The following is a 17,649-nucleotide window of genomic DNA, read 5'->3' on the forward strand; positions in this document are numbered from 1 at the left end:
TTCTACACAATAACGAATGTAACACACCCTCGAAGTAATTAGCAGAACGATATATACTTGTGCAGGGTTTGTCTTGTGCGTGAACCTTGTTCTACAGAGACGAATCTGTTGGAATAAATCTTACCGGATAGTGTAGCACCACCGTATGTATATACGAACCAAACCTGATCATCTGGAGCGAATCTGAATGGGCATCGGTTCTACGTGAAACATTCCTACAAGTGAAAAGTTCTACAAGTTCCTTTCTACAAAGATTGTTGCTATATCAATCTTGTTCATTCCTCATGACATATCAATGCCATGTGACATCAGCATATCGTCTATATCGGCAAGCCACATTAAAATCCAATATCCAAGTACATATAACTTGGTTACCATACATCTTGGTTTTTTCTAAATGGCCATGTTGAGGCTAGCCTCATGGCATTGTTTCCTGGTAACAGCCACATGGTCAGCCCACATAGCGATAAGGTGCGCATTTAATATCGCCTTGCTACACGGATACAATGTGGTCGCTACCAGTTCATGCTGCGTGAGATTCAATTCAGCATAGCCAGCATTGTTATCACTCTATCTAATAAAAAAGTTTCGAACAAATGAACAGGTATAAAAAGATTATAATAACAATCGTATAAAAAAGATTATAATATCAATAGAATAAAAAATATTATAATAACAATCGTATACGCATGAAGTTGGCGGTGGGGTGAGATGCCGAAAACAAAACAAAAAGCGTCTAGCGAACAAAACTTCCTTTGACAGCTGTCATCGGCTGGTTATGACAGTCTTTGACAAATATCTTTATAGGTATCTGTTTCTGACACGCAAAAAATGAACATGCAAATGAAAATTATCAAGATGATTCCCGACGGGAATTGTCTTTTTCGCGCGCTGGCGTATTGTGTATACGGCACTCCAGATCGACACGCAGAGGTGAGACTGAGTATCGTTTCAAATATAGTGGATAATTGTTCTACATTTGCGGGTTTTATTACAGGTAATGAGTCAAACGGTGCTGTGATTAGGTCACCTGGTGATTACAAATCACATATGAATAAAAATGGAATATACATTGGAGAAGCAGAATTAGCTGCAGCTGCGGACATTTTTAAGATACGTTTAATCGTATATCGCGAAGAACAAATTCATCCACACAGAATCGGATCCCAAAATGAAACACAATTCTCGCTACTCTTCACCGGCGACGGAGACAGTGGACACTTTGACGTCTTGCAGAACCAAAATAAAATTCAGATAGTGAAGTAATAAGTATCAAAAGTAACAAGCAAATGATAGTAAATCTAAATATATCACCAAACAGTCGAAAGGACAGCCAGGATTTACGATGGCAATGAAGAGAGGAGGAGTTTCAAGCAGCAGACAAGGCGATGGAGACGGTGGATGGTCGGACGTATCACAAAAGAAAAAGGAAATCAAAATTGTAAGTGCGAATAACCAAATAAGCCAGAGAATGATAATAAACAAATATTCCTATAACCAGGCAAGAGGACGACCAGGATCTATGTTAACCACAAGGGAAAGAGGTATTTTGCGGACTGAACAGCAACACAAATATAGAGAAAAAAATAATATAAAGAAGGTGATTTTGGAGAATAACAGGCAGAGCGGTAGCAAAAATTATTCAGCAAGTCAAGGAGATAGGTCGATATCGATGGAGAAGGAACACCAATTTTCAACCAACGAACGGAAGCTTAGATTGATGAAAAAAAGAAAAGTAAGCACAGAAGGAATTGAACTGGACAGCAAGAGACAACGAGTAGATGAAACGACAGACGAAAAAGTAGTGTATCAACGACTTATGAGCAAGAATAACGTATCTGGAATTCATGTTTGTGATGAAATATTAGGTGACAGTGATACGTTGACATCGATGGAGAAGGAACTGTCTGTATTCAGCCAAACAATAGAATAAACAGAAACAGAGAACGAGTAGAAGCAATGAACAGTGAATCAATCATTGCTGAGCATCGTTACAACGGGGAAATTGAAAAAGGCATTTTCAAAACTGTGGAGCAACTAGACATGGGTGAAATGAACGTAAAATGTAAACATTACAATGCAGAAAGGTTCAAATATGAAACAGGAAGGGTGGCAAATAATTGCTGTCATGGAGGAAAAATAACATTGCCACCATTAACGGAATATCCTGCTGTACTTCAACGTCTGCGAGAAGGGAATGACGTTTGCATCATTCAATTGTATCGTGGCAGATCTGGGGAATCCAGGACCATATGTGATGAAAATAATCGGGGATGTGAGTTACAAAATATCTACAAGTTTAGAGACCGCAAACAATAGCCGACCGAGATATGGACAAATTTACATCTACGACGCACAAACTCAGCTAGCGCTGAAATAAAATGACGCAAGAAGAGCAAACCTGTTAGAAATTATTGGTAGACTGATAATAGATATCAATCCTTATGTAGCAAATTTTAAAACAACGTACGAGCGATTTGTTAAGGGAGAAAGCCTGGTGAGATTAAACTTTGTAGCACTTAAGGAAGACGATAGACGGCGGTACAATGCGCCAAATGTGGTGAGCTAGCAGCTCTGATCGTTTCAGATGACGGGGCAGCATCTGAAAATATAGAAGTACAAGTATTTCCAGAACAAGACCGTGCAGTTGGATATGTGCCGAAATATTCGCATCACGTTGATCCAATGACTTTTCCATTACTATTTCTAAGCGGTGATTTAGGAAGGAGCTATAATATGAAACACGTAGGAACAAACAAGAAAATCTCTTCTGTTCAATACTATGGACATCGATTGGCCTTACGTCGAGGCGAAGCACAGAATCAGTTATTGCTGAGCGGACGATTGACACAACACTATGTGATTCACGTATATCTCACAATCGAATCGCAGCGTTTATTGTTTTTAAGAAATAATCGGAAGCAATTGCGTGTAGAATGTTACAAGGGAATGACTGATCACATATCAAATAGTGAAGCGAATACTTCGGATCGAACAAGACTTGGGAACCAAATGATTTTACCATCATCATTTTCCGGCAGCATGCGACATACGCAACAGCAGTACCAAGATGCAATGGCAATAAAAAGGAAAGTTGGATGACGGGGTTTATTCATCACAATGACATGTAATCCTAAGTGGCCGGAAATATGTACGGTAGTAAAAGATTTTCCTACACGTACCACTGTAAACGACATCCCAACAATAGCTTGTCGAATATTTAACATGCGGCTACAACAGGCAGTAAAGGAAATCGAAAGCGGTTCAGTGTTTGGAAAGATTGAACGATACGTATACACAGTTGAATTTCAGAAGAGAGGCTTACCGCATGCTCACATACTATTTATCTTAAATAACAATGACAAACTTTTGACTCCAGAAACAATTGACAGTTTCATATCTGCAGAAATACCGGACAAACAAATACATCGACAAATATATCAATCTGTCACATCACACATGCTACACGGCCCTCACACATCCAAAATACCATGCTGGAATTCGGTAACGAAGTCATGCTCAAAGAAATTTTCGAAAGACTTAGTGGAAAACACTGATATAAGCGATGGCGGTTTTCCAAAGTATCGAAGACGAAAAAATACAGACATAAACTATTACCGCAACCGCGTGGAAGAAAGAAATATCCAAGTAGACAACAGCATGGTTGCGCCTCACAATCCATACCTACTTGCAAAGTACGACTGCCACATGAACGTAGAATATTGTGCGTCAATAATGGCTATTAAGTACATCCACAAGGGACATGATTGTGCAAGAGTACAGATAGCTGATTCAAACAGCGAGAGTGATGGTCAGCCAATAATCAACGAAATACAGGATTATGTGGATTCGCGTTACGTAGGACCGATGGAAGCAGCTTGGCGTATACTAGAACTGCCAATGCATGGACGAAGTCATGCAGTCACACGCTTACCTGTACACCTACCGGGGCAACAATACGCAACGTTTGAGGAAGGTAGAGAAGTCGAAGCCGCTCCAGATGAAAAAAAGTGGAGAACCCATCTTATTGCATGGTTTGAATTGAACAGCATAGATGAAATGGCAAGAAATATAACTTCCGCGAACACGCCAGATTACTATTCGTTTCAAGAAGCAACAAAAACGTGGAAAAAAAGAAAATATGCATGTAAAGTAGTTAGTAGAATGACAAATGTTTCACCAAGGGATTCAGAAAGATTTCACCTCAAACTAATCCTTGGACATGCGACAAATGCAAGGAGTTTTATAGATTTACGCACTGTAAACGGGAGAGAATGGAACACATTTAGAGATGCTGCAGTGGATATGGGTTTAACTGCGACAAATGACGAAGCTTTCAAGATATTCGACGAAGCTGTTTCAATACTTATGCCGAAACGGTTACGTCATTTTTTTTGTGTGGTATTTAATCGGTGAAATGCCATCGAACGCAATAGATTTATGGAATACTTACAAGAAAGCACTATCTGAAGACTTCGTGGATCAGCATGAAAATAGAGCACTATGTGCAATTGAGCATCTGCTCAGAGCTGAGGCAAGATCATGTGCAGATTTTTACTTACCAATACTGGAGATAATTTTTGAAAATGAAGCAGAAGAAATAACAGTGGAAAATATAGAAACCTTTGCAAAGAAAGGCAGTGAACTGGTGGAACAATTAAACAACGATCAGAAAATAATTGATGCACAAATTTTTGATAAAATTCTGTATGACAAAAGTACCGGTAGAAATCAAGAAAAATGCTTTTACATCGATGGATCAGGAGGAACAGGAAAAACATTTTTATACAACGCGTTGTACTACATGTTGAAATCTGAAAAAAAAATGTTGCATGTGTTGCTTGGACAGGTATAGCAGCCATCTTACTACCACATGGAACAACCGCACACAAAACATTTGGATTATCATTGACACTGCAAAAGGAAGGAACAATTTTCATGAATGCAACGATGAAAAAAAAATACAAAGTATAGATGTATTTATATGGGATGAATGTTCGATGATACCGAAAAATGCTTTAGAATTGATCGACAGAACGTTAAAAGATATAATGGAAGACGCATCACCGTTTGGTGGGAAGACTATAATACTAGGTGGAGACTTCAGACAAGTTTTACCAATTGTGAGACGAGGAGGTAAACAACAAATAATAGAGGAAACAATTAAATACTCTACACTTTGGAGTATATTCGAAAAATTGAGCTTGAAAAAAAATATGCGAGCAAAGGAGGATGCCGCAAAGTTTTCAGCGTGGTTACTTAATATAGGTAATGGAGAAATGTAGTTGTTTGTACCAGAGAAAGAAATACAAAGCAACAATTTAATAGACGATTTATATCCAAGAAATCTGCCACTTGATGAATTAACAAACAGATCCCTCTTAGCTCCATTGAATGTCGAAGTTAATCAGTTAAATACAGAGATACTACGCAGAATGGATGGCAATATATTCGAATCAAGAATCATAGATTACGCAACATTACAAGGAATTGATACTGCGGATGCAGCACTTGACGAAGAAGCTACTCTGCGATATCCGATAGAGTATTTAAATGGATTAACGCCATCAGGTTTACCATCACACAATCTACAGACCCGTAAAAAATCAAGCCTATCTTAAAATCATTCTCTCTTAATTACAGAGCAATGCTCGGGGCGATTGTTAGGTACAACACAGAAAATCAAGTTGACCGAAACCCGATTCCGACTAAGCGTTAGGTACAACGCAGAAAATCAAACTGACCGAAACCCGATTTCGACTAATAAAGCGTCACCCCGCCTCGAACCTACAAAATGGAGACCAACTGCACAAAATAATGATTGCAGGAAAGCAATTTTTGAAACACAATTTCATGTAATCTTTGTGTTATTCCAATATAGAAAATCTATTTTACTTTTTTTTGTCTTTCACTTAATTAAGTTTATTCCTTCATGAAGCAAGTATAGGTTAACCTACGTATGTCAAGGAAGTACAAAAATCTTTAAAAACTTGATCAGCCGTAGATTCTGCATTAATAACCAAGATGTGAGCTGATAAAGAAGAAAAGGTTTGTTTTACCAACCAATCCTCATGAACCTCGTAAAAAGTTCTGAGGAGCTCTAAATAAATGTTCTATTCTTCCCCACGAGAACGGGAACTGACTCGGGCGAAAGAAGTTTCTGGGGAAACTCGCAAATAAACAATTGAATCTACTCTGAGCTCAGACGAGCGAAGGCAAAGATCGAAATTTTTCATCAATCAATGAGATTCGAAGTCAACTTCGAACTATATTTAAAGTGAAAAATGTTAGATAAATTTATTTGAAAAAAAAGGATTGATATCAATTATTTGTACTTATAAACCAGACGCAGTAGACTCTATATCTCTATACGTAGATATACATAAAAAAATCTGAAACTGATGACTATAGCAAAATAAGTCGCCGAATGCAATTGGGGTTGCATGGCATCGGAAGTTTTGTACATGTGAGTGGATTCGTTTACGAAAATAATCTGAGCAGACATGCATAGAGAGCCAATAGCAATGTCGGGTTGATCGGAAACAGACCTGTCAGGAAATCAACATAAATGAATTCACCTGTCTAATAGACAATGCATGAGGAAATAGTGAGGCGCGCAGCGCCGAGGTGGGGTTGGCGCGCGAAACGCGCAGGGGCGAAGCCCCTAGTGTCTCAAAATAATGTAATTTTTATCTGGCCGTCACCTTGTAATGGCCTGTGGCTTTTCGATGCGCCTATTTTTCAGTGCGTTGTATAGAACTCACCCGGCATTTATCTGGCTGCTATCTTATGAAGCCACATAGCATTTATACGGCGCGATCAGCGGTAGTCGTATCTTAACTTGAAAGGTTCAGGAAAAATAAATTACTTTAGTCCACTCGGATTGATTCTGCCAAAAATTGCAATTCAATTATTATTTGTTATTGATTGATTTTCTCAAACAGACCATAGATTCGAAAGAAAAAATTAAAAATTTTCCTGTACAAAATATATTTATTTTATAGAATGTGATTTAAAAATTTTTCGTCCATGGAAAGTGGAGTTATGTTCTTCAATGGGATCAGGGGTCCATCGGTGGGTCCTTGATGTATTCGTCTCCGTTCTGCTCCCATGTATCGGCGATTATAAAATTTTTGTGAAATTTCTTCGCCTTTGGCCTCTGAAGGAATGAAGTGAGGTCCTGCAGATCCTTTCTGTTGAAGATTACGTTTAATTTCAATAAAAGCTTGTTATTATGAAGAAATAATCAGTGATAAAAGAGAATATTGAGTATGTGAAATGTTTCTTCGTAACACTAAGCTTTGAGGGATGACGTAGGACTAACTTGCTCTTCTTTCAGAACCAAAGAGTGGGAGAAATGTCCTCGCACTAATCGTTAGGTTTAGGTCTTGCGAAGAGAATCCGCCAATTGTAACTTGCGTATTTGCACGAGACTCCGCACAATGAAAGAGTAATACAAGCAAGTGGCCACGTATTTTGGCGAATCCGTAAATAATTAACCGCTTCCGAGAAAATAAAGGTTAAAGTTTCGACGCCACTTTATTAGTTCGTTCGGGTGATATTAAAGTCTCTTTGTACACCTCGAAAACGCGGCAAGCCAAAACTCCTACTTCGCTCAAGCGATCGGAATGAAACTTGGACAGTTAATACCTTATTTTCACAAACAGTGCAGCGACGTTTAACTTTTTTTATATTTTGAAAAAATTTTTACAGATCGGTTATCACTGACAGGAATTGGAAAAATTTTCACAGTTCCCCTGAATTCACGGAACTATCCGATATGATGCTACTCGGCGCTGATGAAACACTCATTTTGATCTCTATCCCACAAGATTTGATGGTGAAATGACGAAATGGCAACTGTTCTGGTTTTAGATTACGAGGAACACCGACATTTCATTTTGGCCGTATTTTATACCGACATTACACGCATGCAGCTACTCTTACCTCTTGCATCAAAGATGTAACATGGCAGCGCTGGTGATATCTTTTGGTATTGTCTGATATTGTTCGTGCTGCCACGAATAAATCACGTGGCAACTATGATTACTGAATCCGAGACTTCGAAATTTTCTGACCATAATTGTTCCTGCATCGCCTTCTGTAGCTCATATAAATTGCCTGTATTTTTTCGGGACTTGGAAAAGACCCGATCGAAATCGAAATCGTGATTGAAGTGACTGAAGACTATCAGTCACACGTTGCTCTCACTTATTCTACGAGAACGAGAAAAAAAATAATACGAATAATTACTCGCAGATCGCAAAAGGCAGAACGTCACTGAACTGACACATAACATAAAATATACACAGGATCGACGAGTTCATCATTGGGATCGCAATTACAAGCTAATTATTTGTACTCGTTTTGTCATTCGCTTTCGACTTTTCAAAAACCAAAAATTAATTCGGATAAACGATCGTAAATCATAGCCAACGTAACCTCCCTCGACTGACAGCTAGCGTAATATAAATCACACGTCGAGGGCGACCTAACCTAACCTCACCGACTCAATCACAGATTTGAATATGAGTAGGATGAATAAAATCGTCTTCGACGTCGAAATAACGTCGAGCCCGTTATTAATACTCGTTTTATTTAAAGTTTTAGATTTAAAAAAAAAAAAAAAACAACAATTAATATGAATAATGGGTGGCAGATATAGAAAGAAAGAGGTGGTTTGGAACACCCGATATATAAGAAATGGAATTTGTGGGCCAACGAGAGCGGGGAACTTACAATTAGTGCGTCCCAGTTGTCCTTCTTCAACACACGTCATTAAACAAGGGTAACATTGACACATTAGTTCTTCGCTCTTCTTCCATTTCAATATTACACTTTCATCTAACTTGCTTACTCTATTCTTACCATAGAAATATTAGGATCCAGGCAAAATCATCTGAAATATAAAAAAATCCGCCAAGTTATCAAAACCAAATCACAATAAAAATTCAAGAACAACTTAGATATTGCCAGCGTCTGTCGTGAAATCAGGAAAGAACCCCAAGCCCTACGATCTCTCATCAAGTAGGTATACGTCGTCAGTGGGACTTCGCTGTTTCGTTTAGTGATATCGAAACATCATTTCAAGCGCTACGTACTTAGTGGGCACATTGGCTTTATATTTTTTATCGAAACGGTCATGCTTGTTTGTGAAGTGTGTGATCCAAAACTATCTGTTAACATCTATCAATGGAATGAATTTTTTTTAACAAAAGGAATTGTGCATCGGAATGACTGGTTGATGACGGATTGTTTAATGTTACTAACGTATCGGATTTGTTACTTTTCTTAGCCACTTCATGTTTAATTGCATATTTTATAGAATTGAGGACTTAGTGGGATTCAATCTATTGATCAGTTACCTTTGAGCAGTAATATTATCGTATATTTTCAATTTTGGAATGCACATGTGCGTTTCATTCATTTATTCAAAATCATTTGTTGCTGATTGGAATCCGAAAATCGTTGCGTGCGACTGTACATACGCGCCGAAGGCGCCTACACCCCAAGACTCCCGTACACGAACGATGCAATTCTTAGATTGCCCTTCATTACGTTATTATAAGCATCTTCGAACATGGTTGGTAAAAATTGAAATATTTTTTCAGCTAGCTAGCAAAGACAAGATATTGACAGGTAAATTGGACATATTTAAGCTGTGGTTGCTTGTGCCACGTAATGTATTCAATCAAGTATACTATTTCCATACAGCATCGAGTTTTTATTTAACGTGATTAAATATATATTATCCCGCGTCGTAAAAAATGTACAATTTATATTCTCATGTCATTTTTTGAAGTGTTTTTTTTAATAGTATTATTTATTCACTCTTACTCCCGAATGACTCTCAGGCGGAAGGATCGGGGGGGGGGGGGGGGGGGGGTTGCACTTAAAGAGTTCGCTCTATTTCAGAGATTTAAAGGAAATAACTTTAATAATAGCATTACATTTCATAAGGAAAATATTTCGGCTTCGCCGTAGAATTGGCCAGAAAGAGAGGGATTTAAAATTCTGCTATAGCACGTCCTGTCGTGGTCTCACAAAATGGCGTCGTCGCCATGCGGCCTCCCGCCCGCTTACTATAAATGCGTCCCTGCACTCTAGTTCACACAGAACGCACACAGACACACCCACGGCTCCCACCAGAGAATCTCCGTCCACACAGGCACCGTTGAGGTGGAGGATCGCGATCCCTCCACTCAACCGTGGGTCGCACTCGCCTACTCGCTCGCACTCTCACTCACACTCTTTCTCTCTCTCGGACGGTACGCGTCGGACTGGGGTGGGGTGGGGTCCTTTCGCCAGCCCCACGACCAGATCACGTGGTTGGTAAGCCACGTGATCGAGCCGCGAATGCCGCGCGCTTGACGCTGGCAAACGTCGTTACCACCCGTCGTCCCGGCCATCATTGTTTTTTTTTAACGCATTATTCCGCGATTTGATGCGATAGATTAAACTCCATAATTACTCTGTTTCTATAGCATTCGTTACTGATTTTCAACAATAATGTGCCCGCTAAGTACGTAGCGCTTGAAATGATATTTCGATTTCACTGAACGAAACAACGAGGTCTGACTTCACGACGTATACCTATTCGCTGAGAGATCGTAGGTCTTGGGGTTCTTTCTTGATTTCACGACAGACACTGGCAATATCTAAGTTGTTCTTCAATTTTTTTTTTTGTGATTAGGTTTCGATAACTTAGCAGATGTTTTTGCCTGGATTTCATTACTTTTTGTAAGTATGCGGAAATGATACTGATGTATCGGAGTAAACAATGAAGTGATTGTGAGAACACCACGCTCTTATACCTGTTCAGATATGTAGCATTCATAGTTGACAATGTTCTGACTTATAGCCATCGTGAGAATGCAGAATAGTAATACGGCTGATCCAATTTGCGCACGTTTACATAAATGATGATAATATGGCAGTAGTCTTTCGAAGACTTATGTGGTGCAACGGATCATATTACGCGTCTGTAGGCCGTGTCAAGATGTTCAATAGAAACACCCGCATTCGCATGAGGGATAAGGAAAATCGCAGGCAATCTTACCTAGTTGTAGCTGGACTGAGTCTAAGCCTCAATTCGCTGATGCAGCGCTGGAGCGACATAATCCGTACCCACATACGTTTATCTCAATTTTATAACAAATAATGAATACATTGCGAGGTGAAAACTATGAACGAAAATTCTTTTTTTTCATTTTATTAAACCGCCTAGCACAACAGGTGTAGCTAAAATTTGTCAGTATCAGTAAATAATTCCATTTTATACATTAATATACAATTAATAATACATGTCACATGATCAGACCAACGGTGTAAGATCTTTCATATAATGTATTATTTCGGGAATTCGCGTAAACTTGAAAGTAAAAGGTGCAGTACATGCAATTTAATGTTATGTTTTCTGAAACACTTGTTCGAGATATTACCGATGGATTTCGGGTCCGTGACGCGTTCGAATATGTGGTATATTTATATGTTGATATAATAATCAATATACACAGGAAATAAGATTAAATGTAGTAAGTTTATTTATAAGTATAATTATAAGGATACAAATGATATATACCAGTGAGTACAATAGGAAGCGTGGAAGCCGGCATGGCATTCACACGAGCGCCCAAGACCGAGTGCTTGGCCCGCGCACCGTAGTCACACGCAGAGTATAATCACACATACCAACATACGTGCATACTCGCGCACACACGCATACGCACAATAGCGTATGCCGTACTACCTTACTCACATACATCACAATCTTCCGCCTTTTTTAAACATGCGTTCAACCGCGGAGATCGTCGCAGATTCGGACGCTTTATCATTTGATCGACGTGTCGCTTTTGTTTTACATTGTCACTATCTTTGACAATGAACGTCGACGGTGACACTTGTTTTACAACTTCACCTACAATTCGTTTCTCACCTCTAGTCGCGTGGTTGTCAAACGCAACAATGTCTCCCTCTTCTATATCGTTCTTACGCTTGCCTGAACGCGATACAATTTGCGCTCGCTGTTGTTGTTCAACTCTCGCTGATACACTAGTTCTTAGTAGATCAAATCGCGTGCGCAATTCACGCTTGTACATCAACTGTGCTGGGCTCTTGCCGGTAGTACAATGCTCAATACTTCGATAGTCTATCAAAAACAAGTTAACGGCATCCGCCGGTTTCTCCCCCCCTTTAACAATTTTGTGCACTTTATCTTTGAATGTTTCAACAAAATTCTCTGCCGCGCCATTTGTGGCAGGATGGTACGGCGGTGAGAAACTATGGTGAACACCATTCTGCTCTAAAAATGACAAAAACTCTGTTGCTCTAAATTGTGGTCCCCCATCGGTAACAGCATGAAACGGCATTCCAAAACGTGCAAACAGATTTTTGAATTCCTCAACTACCCTATACGCTTTTGTATTATTCTTAAAGTTAATGACTTCAGGCCACTTCGTATGCGCATCGATGAGTACTAGATACATATCTCCATAGAATGGGCCTAAAAAATCACAGTGAATTCTATGCCAGGCGCGATCTGGCCAAGGCCAAGTTGTCAGTGGCGTGTGCGGTGGTTTTTTTTGTTCTACCAGGCATGTCGTACATGCCTTTACATAATCCTCTATATCCCTGTCTATCCCCGGCCACCACACATAAGATCGAGCAAGCATTTTAATTTTTACGATACCCATATGCGACGCGTGTAATTCTTTTAGCATTAGCGGTCGCATCGACTCGGGTATGACTGCTCTTAACCCCCAAAACAAGCATTTATTGTCAACCGTATATTCTAACCTTCTAGAATAATACTCTTTCTCACCTTCCGATAGATCCTTAGAATCAGGCCAACTTGATAGTGTGTACTTTATTACTTTTAAAATGGTTTCATCAGTTATACTTTTTTTTGCTAACATTTTACTATCAAACGTATCGAAGCCATTCTTAAAAAAATTTAAAGGTGAGAAATTGTTCTCTAGCAACTCTGTTTCATCTTCTATCGGTAGGCGAGATAGTGCATCGCAATTTGCATTATCTTTTGACTTGATATACTCGACTGTATACCTGAATCCCGACAAGTAGTAAGCCCAACGCTGCAGTCTATTATTCGCCGTAGCAGGTATGCCTCTACGTGGGCCAAGTATCAGTTGTAACGGTTGGTTATCGGTACGTAATATAATATCTCTACCGTAAACAAATTGGTAGAAACGTTTGAACCCAAAAATTATAGCCATAGCCTCTTTGTCTAAAATTGTTCGGTTCAATTCTTTTTTCGCAATTTTCTTTGACGCGTACGCTATGGGTTTCTCGGAACCGTCTTTGTATTTGTGCGAGAGGATTGCTGATAATCCATACGAAGACGCGTCACACGCGAGTACAATTTTTTCCTTTGGGTCGTAATTCGCTAAAACGCGTGGCGAAGTCAATTCATTTTTCACCCATCTAAACGCTTTATCACAATTTTCATTCCACTTAAATTCTTTAGCGTTCGCACAATCATACAGAGGTTTCATATTATCCGAGCGATTCTCCAAAAATCTAGCGTAAAAGTTGACTAAGCCTAAAAAAAAATGCAATTCTTTAAAATTCTGTGGCTTTGGAGCGCTAATCATAGCTTCTACTTTAGAACGTGCTTTATGCAAGCCGTCTTTATCAATAACAAAGCCTAAAACCTCAATTCTCTCGTTTAGGAATTTGCATTTCTTGTTTAGCTTTAGTCCGTTTTCTTTCAAACGATCTAAAACTTTTTCCGTTCGCTCTGAGCATTCTTCTTTATTGCGACCCATTATGTATATATTATCGATATACGCAATCGTTCCTTCAATTCCTCGCAAGCACTCATCCATTTTTTTCTGAACATTAGCGGGCGCAGACGCTATTCCTTCTGGTAATTTCGTATACCGGTAAAGACCTTTTTGCGTTACAATAGTTAAAAGTTTGGAACTTTCTTCGTCTAACCCGAATTGCATGTAGCAATGAAACAAATCTAACTCGGTATAATAAACTCCTCCTTGCAGTACGGTAAAAATGTCATCTATAGTGTGCAAAGGATAATTATCAATAATAATGAAAGGATTTATCGTTAATTTGAAATCGCCGCATATACGGAGTTTACCATTACCTTTATACACGGGAACGATAGGCGTAGCCCATTCACTTGTGTCGACTTCTTTTAAGTGTCCCAAACCTACTAATCTTTCTATTTCTTTGTCTACGTCCGGACGTGTTGCATGCGGTACCGGTCTACATTTCGTCGCGATCGGACGTGCTTTGTCCGTTAAGTGGATCGTAACTTTACTCTTATTGTACAGCCCGGGTTCGTCGCTAAATAAATCTTTATACTTCTTAAAAAAATACTCTTTAATTTTTTCTAAGTTAATTTTATTTAAAAAATGACCTTTTCCATTATCTTTTTCTAACGTCAATGGCCAGCACCCGTGTGCTGCTAACCATTGCCTACCAATGAGCATCGGCCCGTCACCTGGTAATACAAAACAGTACAGCGTGCGCTCTTTACCATTGAATTTAACTTGTAAGTCTACTAGTTTACCGAGCGGACGCAAACCCTTGTCATCATACGTGCGCAGTTTGACATCCGTTTTAATTATTTTTTCATTTTTGAAAAACTTATTTTTCTCTGACTCGGAAATTACCGTTGCGAACGTGCCAGTATCCAATTCCATGCTAACATTCTTTCCGTTTACACACAAGTCAACATTCATCGGCTCCGCGCGCGCGCCGCTCTCATTTACACACGCGTTCGCATACACATACTCATGCCCGTTGTTGACTACGTCGATACTGTAGAACTCGTCCTCGTGGCTGCGCTGTTCTTCTTCTTCGGAGCGGCTGCTTTCGTCCAGCTTGTGTACGCTGCTCCCTTCCGGCTGCTGCTCCTTCTTCTTATAGCAGACGCCCTCTAGATGACCAATTGTTTTGCAGAAGTTGCACTTCTTATCCCTGTGTCGGCACTCGGCGCGAACGTGGTTCGCTTTTCCGCAGCAGAAACACCCACTGTTTGTATTTTTCTCTCTTCGGTCGCGCTGCGCGTTGCTCGGCTTTTCTCTCCGTTGCTGGTGCTGCTTCGACCTTTGCTTCCCGCCTTTTGGATTACCACGAAAAGCAAACACCTCTCTTTGCGTATTTTTCTTGTCTAACGCGCACGTTGCATCTGTGGCGTTTTTCACAGCAGACTCCCGTGCGACTGCTTCTTTTAACGCATTCGCGAACGTTAATTTGGGGTCTCTAAAAAGTGAGATACGAGTCTCTTTATCTCGAATCCCTACTACAAATTGATCTCTTAGTGCCGTATCTAAACTTGTGAAATTACAGTTTAAAGCAAGCCTCCTTAACCTCGCTTCAAATTCGGCGACTGACTCGTTCTGCTGCTGCTTTGCCTGCGCGAAGGTACACCGCTCCATCACTTCCGATGGCTTCGGCTTTAGGTGCCCTTGCATTAGCGTTTTTAAATCGGCATACTTTTTGTCTTTCGGCAAGATTGGAGCACACAAGCTCTTTGCCAGCTTGTACGCCTCTTCGTCCAACCTTGTTAGCAACCAAATGTGTTGCTTATTTTCCGCAATATCCTTCATCGCAAACAGCAATTCCAATCTCTCAACGAACAGGTCCCAATCGTCTTTTCCCAAACAGAATTCCAGCTTATTGTTGTCTCCCGCCATGTTGTCGTCGTCGTCGGACTCGGCGTTCGGAGCACCTACGTCACTTCCTTTCTTTGTGTCGTCGGCGGACACGTTTCGGAGCACCTTTTCCGTTTCGTTTTTCGTACTTTCGGTGCCTTCCGCGGACTCGAACGACTCGTTACTCGCGTTTAGTTCCGAATTGTCTTTTTCTAACACCCCACTCGCGTCGGTTTTCTTTTCAGTTTTCGCGGCTTCTCGTGCTTCTATCTCTTGCCTTACGACTTCTTTTAATTCTTTACGTAAGGTTGCAAGCGTTTTAGATATGTCAACGGTAATGTTACGTTTTTGAAACTCTTCAACTACACTCTTCGTATCGAGTTTGTACACCCATCCTACCGTTGACCCCTTTTTTTTGTCGTCACTACCACTCATTAGTAACAGTTTCAGTAAGCAATCGTCTCTTATACGTTTGCTTTTCCTTTCTTTTTACAATCGAAAATTTCACACTTCTTTCGCGAAAATATATCGATTTTCGACGAAATACGCGTACCGCACTTCTAATCTGTACTTACGCGGACTCTTATGATTTTTAACGTCTTGGCGCTTACGTATTTTCACTTCCTAACCTCTTTCGAACACGTGTTCTCCTACTTTACTTTTCACACGCGTACACCAATTTACCTCGTCGCCAACTGTGGTATATTCATATGTTGATATAATAATCAATATACACAGGAAATAAGATTAAATGTAGTAAGTTTATTTATAAGTATAATTATAAGGATACAAATGATATATACCAGTGAGTACAATAGGAAGCGTGGAAGCCGGCATGGCATTCACACGAGCGCCCAAGACCGAGTGCTTGGCCCGCGCACCGTAGTCACACGCAGAGTATAATCACACATACCAACATACGTGCATACTCGCGCACACACGCATACGCACAATAGCGTATGCCGTACTACCTTACTCACATACATCACAGAATAAATCAATCAAACGGAACGATTAACAACTGTGGCGCTCGATTATTCGTGAAACTTACATGAATAACGATTTGTAATCATATTACCGGTGGAACATAAATTTTGAGCAAATGCTACTAACATTACGAAAAACGTAATTGCCGTTCTGAGAAAATGAATAATGTGTAACTCAGCATTTATGTGGACTGCACTAAGTTTTTGTAGCTTGATACCGTTGCGTTTAAATATTTTCGTTATATTACAATATTTCTTTTTCGAAGGCAATAGATTGCTAACGCAGATGAAATTGAGATTCATCTATGATGCGTTCACTTGTTCGTACAAAATAATCTTTCTATGTCTATAAAATGTTAAGAGGTGACCCGCGATATTACAAGATATATGAAGTGATTTTCTTACATATTTATATGCCAATCGCATGTTATCAGGATAGAGGGAAATTTATATCTCAAACCAAAAGTGATTCAATAGTTCCAGATGGTAGTTATTTGTCCTGGGCAGCATTTTACTTCTTGTTCAGTACCTTGTAGAACCATGCACAGGTAAGCAAAAGTATTATCTATATATCTATTGTTTTTCACGTTATACGAAATTGGTGAGAATATAAAGCTTACATCGTGGGTGCCGAACATTAAAGCGCGTAGAGCTGAGTTCCTTAAATGCGAGCAACGTGTTGTGGTCGATATACGAAACCTTTAGTATAATATAATACGCCACTTACAATACCTTGATGTTAATGTTAGTCTATAGAAATATTCGCGCACTTTTACTTCCAACTTATTTGTCCAATTTTACAACAACAGGATCGGCAGATTACATTTCTATTTGATGGAAATTTGGAAGACGCTATTTTATAATATTCTATTGCATCAAATGATTGTCATTGACGAGTGGTGTACGTTAATTTTGACAAACAATGGCTTGCACGAAATACTGACTTCAATGCATCGTGTCTTATTTTAGCATTTACTTCTGAATCTGAGAGTTACTCAAGTCAATTGAGGTGCTGTTATGATTGGATC

At 39.6% G+C, this 17,649-nt stretch overlaps 1 protein-coding gene across 2 annotated transcripts in view; it reads right to left on the reverse strand.

The window, feature by feature from the left end:
- LOC124178615 (annulin) overlaps window positions 1-17,649 on the reverse strand; it is a 423,181-nt gene that overhangs the window by 231,016 nt on the left and 174,516 nt on the right. The gene's annotated exons all lie outside the window — the stretch shown is intronic.

The sequence above is a fragment of the Neodiprion fabricii genome, chromosome 1 (genome assembly GCF_021155785.1).
Source record: "Neodiprion fabricii isolate iyNeoFabr1 chromosome 1, iyNeoFabr1.1, whole genome shotgun sequence".
Lineage (NCBI taxonomy): Eukaryota > Metazoa > Arthropoda > Insecta > Hymenoptera > Diprionidae > Neodiprion > Neodiprion fabricii.